At 48.4% G+C, this 11,052-nt stretch overlaps 1 long non-coding RNA gene across 1 annotated transcript in view; it reads right to left on the bottom strand.

The window, feature by feature from the left end:
* Positions 1-10,684: 10,684 nt before the first annotated feature.
* Positions 10,685-11,052, bottom strand: part of LOC116081707 — a 5,132-nt gene continuing 4,764 nt past the window's right edge. Inside the window, exon 3 of the long non-coding RNA XR_004114976.1 lies at positions 10,685-10,803. This is a non-coding gene — a long non-coding RNA (uncharacterized LOC116081707). The remainder of the gene's footprint in view (positions 10,804-11,052) is intronic.

The raw sequence follows: 11,052 nt of genomic DNA, 5'->3' as shown, positions 1-11,052 counted from the left end.
CAAGGGCATGCCCCGCCCCTCTCGAGCGGACCAATCCGAAGCTTCTCCTTGAGATATTTGCATACAGTCGGTCCTGGGCCCCTCCCGCCAGTGCTGTGCTAAGGACTAAAGCTCTGGTCCTTCTCTGGGTCTTCTGCAAAGATCCTAAGGTGTGCTGAGGCTTTCACAGCGTTGTCTGAGCCGACCCAATCTTTGGAACCTCAGTTTCTATACTGTAAAGTAGAGATGCCAATTCCCACAAGCATCTTTGGGACCTCAGTTTCTATACCGAAGAGAGGCTAATTCTCATAAGCATGAGCCCCATACTATGTGTCAGATACTGATAAAAATTAACAATCATGGAAAAATGAAGTCCTGGATGATGGCTTTTTCTGTTCACAGGCCGTGTAAGACAGAGACCCAGGGAGGCAGGAAAGGGCCAGGAATCTCCTCCTGAGAGGCAGCGGACAATAGTGATGCTGGGCTGGAGTGCAGCTCAGTGGTGGATGCTCGCTTGGTCCAAGTAAGACTCTGGGTCCCCTCAGCAAAACTGAAGGGGGGGGGTGGAAAAGGAGAAAGCCTGCTCCTTTGTGCTGCATCTCTTCAGCTATGGCTCCTTCAAGACGAGGCTGAACAACAGCTGCCCAGCCACTGCTGTCACAACTCTTTGAAGTAGATCATGAATGCAAACGTCACTGGTCCTATGAGAAACGCACAGTCCTAGAAATTGGACTGATGCCCTGGGTATGCTCTGAGTGAAGAGTGGAAGGGTTATGGGTCCTCAGTGAGTGGAAGGAACAACAAACAAGGTTTTCCCATGAAGCAAGGCATCTTGACCCACAGCAGAACACTTCTGCTGTTGAGTAAGGGGCATTCCTGTTAGGACCAACGAGAATGGGGGACGGGAATTGTGTCTTCACAGATACGTTGTGGAAAGATGTCAATCTGAATGTTCTTAACTTGATTACTGAGAGAGAGAGAGAGAGAGAGAGAGAGAGAGAGAGAGAGAGACTATTTTTAGGTTGACAGATACTACAGTGCTTCTGCTGCTGGGGACCAAAAGAGCTAGCAAAAACGTGCCAACTTTTGATCTCTCTGAAGAGGATGATGCCTGTGAACGTGTTGTCAGGAAGCCCTTAAATGCACCCAAGGCTCTGCGTCTTGGCACTCCATGTGTCCTGCAACACAAACTTGGACGTATTGCGCTGAAGAAATGACACGCTAAAGAAAACAAGGGGGAGGCTTGCAGACTGCAGAATGTGCCAAGAGAATGAAGGAAGCCAAGGGGGGGGGGGACGCCAGGAACAGAGCGCCAAAAGACTGTCCTCGCTGAGAGCATCTGCCCTAGGTCTCAGTTCAGTCAAATGCAAGTCTCTAAGAGTAACAGATAAATGATCAGACCTTGAAAAACTGGAAAGGAAAACGTTGGGGTCCTCACCCAAAGCAACCACTTCCTTCCAGTGTCAGGAACCTGTGCACCTCTCCACATGCATCTGAAATCAATTTTATACGTAAGACACAGGAATGAATAAGCATGGGCAGGGGACCAGCAAATCAGTAAAGTGGGGAATGGATACTATGCTCATCTGTGTGAAAACTGGATTTGGGTGGATTTGCAACCAGCAGTCTCGGGCCCTTCTTAGAGAAGACCTAAGAACATGGAGTCCTGAGATAGAGCCCAGGATCTTCCCGGGAAGTTGTCGGTAGTGGGGACAGGAGGGTAATCCTATGGTATCCGAGCACTGAAGATGTGCTCACTAGAGAATGAGGAAGATTTGGAATGCAGATAGAACTCTAGGGAGCAGAATAGGACAAGAAAGATGAGCCAGCTGGAAAGTGCTTGCTTTGTAAGCACAGGACCTGAGTTCAAATCCCCAGCACCCATGTAAAAAGCCAGGTACAGTGGCACACCTAGAATCCCAGAGCTGGGGAGGTGGAACAGAAGGACCAGGTACAGTGGCACACCTAGAATCCCAGGGCTGGGGAGGTGGGAACAGAAGGACCAGGTACAGTGGCACACCTAGAATCCCAGGGCTGGGGAGGTGGGAGCAGAAGGACCAGGTACAGTGGCACACCTAGAATCCCAGGGCTGGGGAGGTGGGAGCAGAAGGACCAGGTACAGTGACACACCTAGAATCCCAGAGCTGGGGAGGTGGGAACAGAAGGATCCCTAGGATTTTCTGACTCTGTCTCAAAAAATATGGTATAAAGAGGAAGACACCTGATATTGACCTTTTGCCTGCACATGCAAACACACATGCACATGCTTAAAGCACACACACATCAATAAATAAATAAATAAATAAATAAATAAATAAGCAAAATTATGGGTTTTGTTTTTGATTTTGATTTTTTTTTCTGACCACTTAAAGAGCCTTGAACTCCCACCCTCCAACACTCACCCCCGCAGAGAACAAAGTTCAAATGCTTACATTCTGAAACCCACTTCCTGGCAAAGACCCCCTGGCCCCTTGGAGAGGGGCTAACTCCAGCCTAGGAAGGGCAAGGCAGGAGGAGCTAGGCTTTTGCAATCAATTAGAGAATGCTGAACACATGTCAAAGTGGCCAGTCTAGACCGGCTGGAAGAGGTGCCCATCACCCGATCTGGGGAACTTTGAGCACAAACTAAACAAAGGCAGTAAATATTTTACATTTAGTCTATTTGATAAAATACAAGTCCGTGAGTCAATACTGATTCTGTGTAGAGATGTAGAGATACTAGCTTCATACAGTAACTAGCTGGGCGTCACCTGGCAGACAGACTGCATGTGCTTCCTGGACTCCCAGCAGTGAGGACTCAAAGGCACCTACACAGTGTCCTGCCCTCAGAGTTTAACCCGGGTCTACTTGGCAGCAAGCAAACAGACAGATCCAAACCGGGGGCCTGTCTGCCAAACAACAGACCACACGGCTTCAAAAGTATCTGTGCCCCAAAAAACAAAGGACAAAGCAAGACGGAGGCTGAGAACTGTGGCTGAGGAAGACTGAGGGCACGTAGCCCCTACACACACGATAGACTTCTGGTTTATTCATCTAAAAACAAGCCGCCAAACCAGGCACCGTGGCACATGCCTGTAGTTCCAGCACGTGGAAGCAGAAAATCAGCAGAGTTCGAGGCCAGCCTGAGCTGCCTGAGTCTCCAAAGGCTGGGGATTGTAGCTCAGTGGTAGTGCACTTGCCTAGCATGCACAAGGCCCTGTTTCCGCCTCTGGTACTACACGGATGCACACACAGGTGCACACACAGATGCACGCACACAGCAACGCATAGTGTGCACTATTATAGTCACTGTAACGAGGAAAATTATCCCACATGTGCTGCATATTAGAGAGCAATAGTGCATAGAACTTAAATTTCTGGGCCGGTGAGATGGCTGGAGCAGTGGGGAAAGCTGCTTGCTTCTAAGCCTGATAATGCAGAGTCTGATTCCCGGGATCCATACGATGGTGAAATGGGCCTGTTGTGGATAAAGACATTCTTTTTTGTTATCATTGTATTTGGTTCGCATTGGTTTGGTTTTATTTTTTTTTTTCCAGACAGGGTTTCTCTGTGTAGTCCCTGCTGTCCTAGAACTTGCTTTGTAGACCATGCTGGCCACAAACTCAAAATCCTCTTGCTTCTGCCTCCCAAGTGCTGGAATTAAAGGTATATGCTATCTCTGCTTGGCCAGGTGCAGAGATTCTAAGTTGAGGCTTGTGTCCTTCACTTTTGACTGTAGGACTATTGGGACAATGGACCCCGAGAAACTGGAACCCCCCCAGGAATCTCATGCTGAGAGAAGACAAAGCCTATAGCCTGGGCTGACCAGAGGTGACACTTCTCTCCAGGACAGAAGCTCCTAACCTTATAGAAGTGACAGCAACAGATCAGTGGTGTGTGGGACCTTGACCCAGACTACCTATATCTATATAGCATTGGTCTTTACTTATAAACCCTAACCTTACTTTAAGACCCCTAAGATGAACCTGGGGCCACTGAATCTCTTTGTCCCTCTACCCACTCCAGTCATGTTGAAGAAATATTGTTTTGGTTTGGTTTGGTTTGGTTTTTTTGCCTTTTGATATTAATTTGCCAGCTTTAAATGCCTTATGAATGACAGGTGCTTGAAGCTGACTTGTTGGGGCACAGTTTGTGTCCCCAGATCTGGTGATGGTAAAAGGGGAGAGCTGGTTCCCACAACAGTGTGGCACCTATATACCTCTTACTCCAAATAATAAGTGTGAAGGCCTCACTAAGTAACTCTCACTTGCCTAGAACTTGAGAAGCGAACTAGGCTGTCCTTGAACTCAGAGGGATCCACCTGCTTCTGCCTCCTGAGTGCTGGGATTAAAGGCAACAGTGACTAAAGGTATGCACAACCATGCCTTGTGTGCAAAAAGGACTTTTCTTTATTCTTTTGAAGATGTTCCTTTTGGGGGGGGGAGGGGTTCGAGACAGATTTCTCTGTGTAGCTCTGAGTGTCTTGGAACTCATCCTGTAGACCAGGCTGGCCTCGAACTCAGAAATCCGCCTGCTTCTACCTCCCAAATGCTGGAATGTAAGGCCTGTGCCACCACTGCCGGGCAAGATGTTCCATTTTTATAGTGCTGATGTGGTTATGTGAAAGGCCACACATGCTTGGGGACAAGGGTGAAGTGTCCTGCGTAGACCAGATGGGAGAGAGGATAAAGGAAGTATATAGCATATTGTGTCAACAGTTGTAAATGGAGAAGACTTTGCACACTGCTGCTCTTAGCAGCATTCCTGCAGACTTGACATTTTCAATGTCAAAATGTTGTGGGGGAAGGGCTGGGCGTGTAGCTCAGTGGCAGAGCTCTTGCCTGAGACTCTGGGTTCACCCCTAGCAATTAAAAAAAAAAAAAAAAAAAGGAGAGGGAGGAAGTGAGGGGATGGATGTTCTGTGCTATTCCTTCTCTGGGGCTCAGTTCCCCTTTGTGAAAGGGGTGGGGCTGGGCACTCCTGGGCTCTGACCTACAGTGTAGACAGTTTACCCTAGACACTTGGAAAGTGCCCAGCGACAGGCGCTCCGAAGCAGGGGCGGGGTTTTCTAAAGGAGTTTTTAGGGGCTGACATTTCTGACTTTGTGATTGTTTGTGCACCTGGGTTCTTCTGGGGTCCTCCGGGTTGATCTCACTGGTGAGAGAGACAGAGCCTGCAATCCCCTGAATTCTCCAGGCCCCGCTGTTTCCTATGAGAAAAACAAACAGAACATCTTCTCAGCAGCCCCTTTCGCCCAAATAAGGAGCGAGCTTTGGGCGAAAATGTTTAAATAATAATCCACAAAGTCCCAAGCATGCTCAGCAAAATAAATAAAGCAAACAGTCCTCGGGTCTGAGTCAGGTCTCCTCTTCAAAGCCTCCGGCTTTTGGAGCTTGGCTCGGAGATTCAGGGGGAATGTTGTCAGCAAGTTCACTTGGGGGTCACCAGTGCTGGTTTCAGAGGAGGAACTGATGAGAAGAGGATCCCTAGCCAAGAGCCACTCAATGCCAGAGCGCCACAAAACACAGAAAGAGCCAACCTCCATGACCAGCCCCACGATCCTGTCGGAGCCACGCCCCCTACGTAAACTCTTCGAAACATTTCTAAAATTTATTAATATCTTGGGGTTTTTTTTTTCTTGGTTTTGTTTGTTGTTGTTGTTGTGTTTTGCTTGTTTTGTTTTTAATTTGAGACTGTCTCACTATATAACCCTGGCTGTCCTGGAACTTAACTATGTAGACCATGATGGCTTTGAACTCACAGAGATTATCTTCCACCTCCGCCCACCTCCAATTCCTTTGCATCCTGAGTCCTGGGGTTAAAGATGTGAGCCACCAAGCCCTGGCTTTTTTTTTTTTTTTTTTTTTTTTTTGCCAAGCTTTTGTTTTCTTCTGACAAATCCCAGGTCTCCCATGGCAGGCTGGCCTCAAATTCTGTTTGTAATGAAAGATGACCTTGAACTTCTCACAGCTTGCTTACCTAGCAGCTCGGTGTAAATCTGGCAGGAGGTGAAGACCAGCGGATCACAAGTTCAGCCCAGTTTTCCCTTTTTAACCAGAGACTCCAAGTTGTTGAGCTTCATTCCACTCAACCTGAATTACATACCAGGATGCAGATGACAGACTTCCTGCACCCTGGCCTCCAGAACCAGTATGAGGGGAGCAGGAAGTTCGGGGCTGGAAAGGGTTTTAAGACCAGCTCAACTCTGTGCGGTCTCATTCGAGTTCAACGTGGTTAGTTTGTGGCATAGAAATTTTTTGGACTGTTTCTCCAATAGCCAGAAAGCCCTGCCTCATGGGTTGTACAAGCTAGGGAGGCTGTGGTGATGTTGGGCAATGCTAGCTGTTAGGGTTGGTCCTGACCCTGGGGACAGGGAGGCTCTGGGATTCTGCTACTCTAAGACAACAAGAAGACACTGTGGGAAACAGGGATCCTCACTTCACACCAAGTGTACTGGAGACTCAGAGACGGGAAATCAAGAAGGCAGAAATGGCTTGTAGGCCCATTTGGAGTGAAACTGGTATTTATATTCCTAAAAGGCTTCCCTTTCCCCTTGAATTCCTCACTGGCTGAGGTCTTCAGGGAGGTACAATCTTTCCAGTGTCTAACATTACTCTTTCTTCTCCAGAGGCCCCATCCTATCAGTTCAGGACACAAAGCCAGCCCTCATGCATATCCTGGGGCTCAAGATTCCCTTTTTCTTATCATGGGCTCAGTTACAGAGCCCACTGTCGTTGGCTTTGAACCTTAAGATAAACAGAGAGAGGGCTGACAAGATGGCTCAGCGGGTAAGAGCACTGACTGCTCTTCCGAAGGTCCTGAGTTCAGATCCCAGCAACCACATGGCGGCTCACAACCATCTGTAATGAGGTCGGATGCCCTCTCCTGGTACATCCGGAGTGGGGGGGGGGGGGGGGGGGGGGGGGGGGGGGGGGGGCGGAGGTCCTGAGATCAACAGCAGCCACACACATGATAGCTCACGGCCATCTGTACAGCTACAGTGTATTCATACACATAAAAAAAGAAAGAAAGAAAGAAAGAAAGAAAGAAAAAGAAAAAGAAAAAAAGATAAACAGAGAGCATCTATCCATGTAAAAGCCAGCTATGGACTTAGTGCCTCCTGTATGTCCTGATTCTCTGCTGAGCTCTAACTGCGCTTCATTGGAGAATAGACCATAATGGTTTGTTTCTTACAACCCAAGGGAAGACACTCAAAGTCGCAGGCTTCAGATGGCCACAGGTCTTGCTCCTAGTGACTGCATGTGATGCTAAGCAATCTCATCTCTCTCTTGGGGCTCAACGTTCAAAATACACCCACAAACTCTCTGACAGCACAACAAGTATTAAAAACAAGTATGGCTTGGGCTGGAGAGATGGCTCAGCAGTTAAGAGCCCTGGCTGCTCTTCCGGAGGACCTAGGTTCAAATCCCAGCAGCCACATGGCGGCTCACAACTCTATAACTTCAGTTCTAGGGTATCTGACTCCCTCACACAGATACACATACAATCAAAACACCAATACACATGAAATACAAATACATTTAAAAGCAAAAGACAAAAAAAACGTGTGTGGCCCTTGCAGAGGACCCAAGTTCAGTTGTCACCCACGAGAGAATCAACATCTAGAGCAGGCATCACTGTTCCAAGCAGCTCCTATAGGGAGGACAATCTTGCCAGCAGTGGGTCTTTCACACCCAAGATCAAGAAGAGCCCCTCCAGGGCAGAGACAGGGGCTTGTGACGGTGACGACCTTGTCCTGTGGGGTACGTAAGCTTGTTAGTATCAGATGAGTGAATACGTAGGGTTTTTGGTTTGTTTGTTTGTTTTTGTTTTTGTTTTGTTTTTTCGAGACAGGGTTTCTCTGTGTAGCCCTGACTGTCCTGGAACTCACTCTGTAGACCAGGCTGGCCTGGAACTCAGAAATCCGCCTGCCTCTGCCTCCCAAGTGCTGGGATTAAAGGTGTGCACCACCACCACCCAGCATATGTGGGGTTTTAAATCAGTACAGAAAGAATAGGAAGGAACTCTTTGCTGGAAGTGATGTCGAACACCTTCGATCCCAGCACTCGGGAAGCAGAGGCGGGTGGATCTCTAAGTTCTAGGCTAACCTGGTCTACAGAGTGAGTTTCAGGACCACCAGGGCTACACTGAGAAACTCTGTCTCAAAAAAAAAAAAAAATCCAACATAATAACAAAGAAACACAAAAGAGAAGCTCTATGTGAGTCAAGTTCATCTCAGGTCACACCAGACAGACACCAGTACAGGCTGGCCCTGGAGCAGAAGGGAGGAGCACTTGTAAGTGTATTTTGAGACCTCTGCCAACAAGTCACCATTGATGGGTTAGATATGGGGTTCAAATAAGGGGATATCAGGATCCAGATCTGGCTGGAGGAGTCAAAGGGTGGCATTGGAACCTTCCAAAGGTGCCTGACATGGGACCGGAGTGAGCCCAGACTGGAGATGGGAATTGAACACTACGGCTCCCCTTTATACGGTAGCGATCCTGGATTCCACAGGTGGGGGTCAGAGGTCCGTGGTCTTCTGCTCATGCTTGTGTTCCACTGGGGATCAGGAGCTGATTCTCAAACCAGGGGCAGTGTCTGGAGGCGGCTTCTGCTGAGCAATGGCCACAGGTAGATGTGCTGAATGGCAGTATCATTTACATGCCAGTTGTACCTGCTGCCCCATCCCGTGCTGGACAGGGAGAACCGAGGAGTGTCAGATTCACAAGGGCTCTGAAGAAGCCTGCAGGACAAACCGAAAGGGCGTGTGGGCGGGGATCAGCAGGCTTGACTAGTGCATGGTAGGAAGGTCAGCTTTTCTGGGTTAGCAGGGCAAAACTGGTTTGCCATTGACGGGAATGAAGCCTGCGTCAGACACGGCTTAGTCGTTATCTGAGAGGTCTGCAGCCTGAGGGCCTGAAGCCTTTCCTGACCTTCTCTTCTCCCCTATCCACCATTTATCTCATCACCAGGGCCCCGAAGGCCCCTTGTCCTGGACCTACCCTAAGGGGTCAGAGCCAAAAGAATGAATGAACTGACTCTCAGAGAGTATGAGCTCAGAAAGACTGTGGCAGCACCCTCCAGGCCTGCACAGGTTCAAGGCAGAAGGGGGCCCAGCAAGCACTGAGATGGGAAATAGACCCAGGGGCTCACCCCTAACCAAGGGGCTTTGTGTAATTGATAACACCTGGCAAAAGAAAAATTAGTTTTCTTTAATGGATATCACCAGGTCTATTAACCACTCTTCAGTGTAAACCTCACTCATGACCAACATAAAATGAACTCAGTGGTATTTTTGTAGACTTTTTGTGGGTTTTTTTTTTTTTTTTGCCTTATTGGTTTTTTGCTTGTATATTTTAGTTTCTATTTTTGTGTTTTTGTGGGGTGTTCCGTGTGTGTTTCTTGTTTGAGTTTCTTATTTATTTGGTTGGTTGGTTGGCTTTGTTTTTTCAAGACAGTGTTTCTCTGTGTATTCCTGGCTGTCCTAAACTCACTCTGTAGAGCAGAGGCCTTGAGCTCACAGGATTTGCCTGCCTTGGCCTCCTGAGTATTGGGATTAAAGCCATGCACCACCAACACCAGGCTTGTTTTGTTGTTGTTGTTGTTTTGGTTTTTTTGTAGCTCTGGCTATCCTGGAACTCACTCTGTAGACAAGGCTAGCCTTGAACTCAGAAATCCGCCTGCCTCTGCCTCCCAAGTGCTGGGATTAAAGGTGTGTGCCGCCGCCGCCGCCGCCGCCGCCGCCGCCGCCGCCGCCGCCGCCGCCACCACCCAGCTGCTTCTGTGTTCTTATCCCCAAGGCTGTTTTAGAGGCTTTTAGGTACAGCAGAAAGAGAAGATGGATGGGGTGTCCCATACTAGGTACCCCAGAACTCTGTCCATCTAGGGGCACTTCCTGGCTAGCTACAAGGGGCTTCCAGAAACCTCTAGACACAATGACCCCATGGCGGTTTGAAAGGGTAACCGAGGCCTAAAGGGAAGACGTTGTCCATCCGGCTAGTAGGGCTTCCGTGGGTGGGCTCAGAACACATTTTCACTACCCTGGCTAACCTCAGACCCTCTCACCTCACTGCTCAGTGCAGGTGCAGGGCAGCAGGTCTGACTAGATCCTTTCTGATGCTGCCCTGAGGAGACACTTCCTGCTGTCAGAACAGCCTGCCAGCTGTAGAATTAATTAGTTTTCTATTTCACGTCCTTGTCCTTGTCCTCAGTCAGCCTTTCTACGTCCTTGTGAACCTTAAAATCTTCCCAGGCTGACTCACAAGGGTCCTAGTGCGTGGCGTGGCTGAATGCATAAATGATCCTGGAAGAGTTCTCACAACTCCCCGTGCTACATCCTCAGTTTAAAATGACCATCGTTTCTCCTTTGTGGTCTGCTAGATTGATAAGACAATGTATGGGTATGGTGGTGCTTACCTTTAACCCCAGCACTGCCGAGGTTAGAGACAGATCCTGTCTTGAAGAACAAACCACCATTCATATTCATGCAAGCAATCCTGATTAAAATAAACGAGGGGATTGGGCAGGAGAGATGGATCAGTGGTTAGATGACACTCCTCTTGCAAAGCAATGGGGTTCCGTTCCTAGCACCCACCGAGTGGCTCACAACTGCCTGTAAGTGAGGCTACAGAAAATCGGATGCCTCTGGCTTCCAAGGGTACCTGTGCTAATGTACATATACCCATACAAGTAATTTAAAACAAACAAACGGCGCCAGGCATTGCTGATGATGCACACTTTTAATCCCAGCTCTCAGGAGAAGGAGGCAGGCCGATCTCTGATTCTGAGACCTGGTCTACGGAGAAAGTTTCAGGACAGCCAGGCTACACAGAGAAACCCTGTCTGAAAAATAAAATAAACAAACCCAGTGAATTACACATACAAAATCATGAAAATTGGAGGGGGGGGGTGGGGGGAAGGTTAGAGGGATTGAGAGGTGATAATCAGTGTAATGGAGTGAATATAGTCAAAATATATTTTACATGTGCCAAATAATACAATTATTTACGTCTTTTAAAAATTGATTTGGCCGGGCAGTGGTGGCACACGCCTTTAATCCCAGCACTTGGGAGGCAGAGGCAGGCAGATTTC

This window comes from Mastomys coucha, unplaced genomic scaffold (assembly GCF_008632895.1).
Source record: "Mastomys coucha isolate ucsf_1 unplaced genomic scaffold, UCSF_Mcou_1 pScaffold11, whole genome shotgun sequence".
Lineage (NCBI taxonomy): Eukaryota > Metazoa > Chordata > Mammalia > Rodentia > Muridae > Mastomys > Mastomys coucha.
This window is presented reverse-complemented; position numbering and strand designations above follow the sequence as displayed.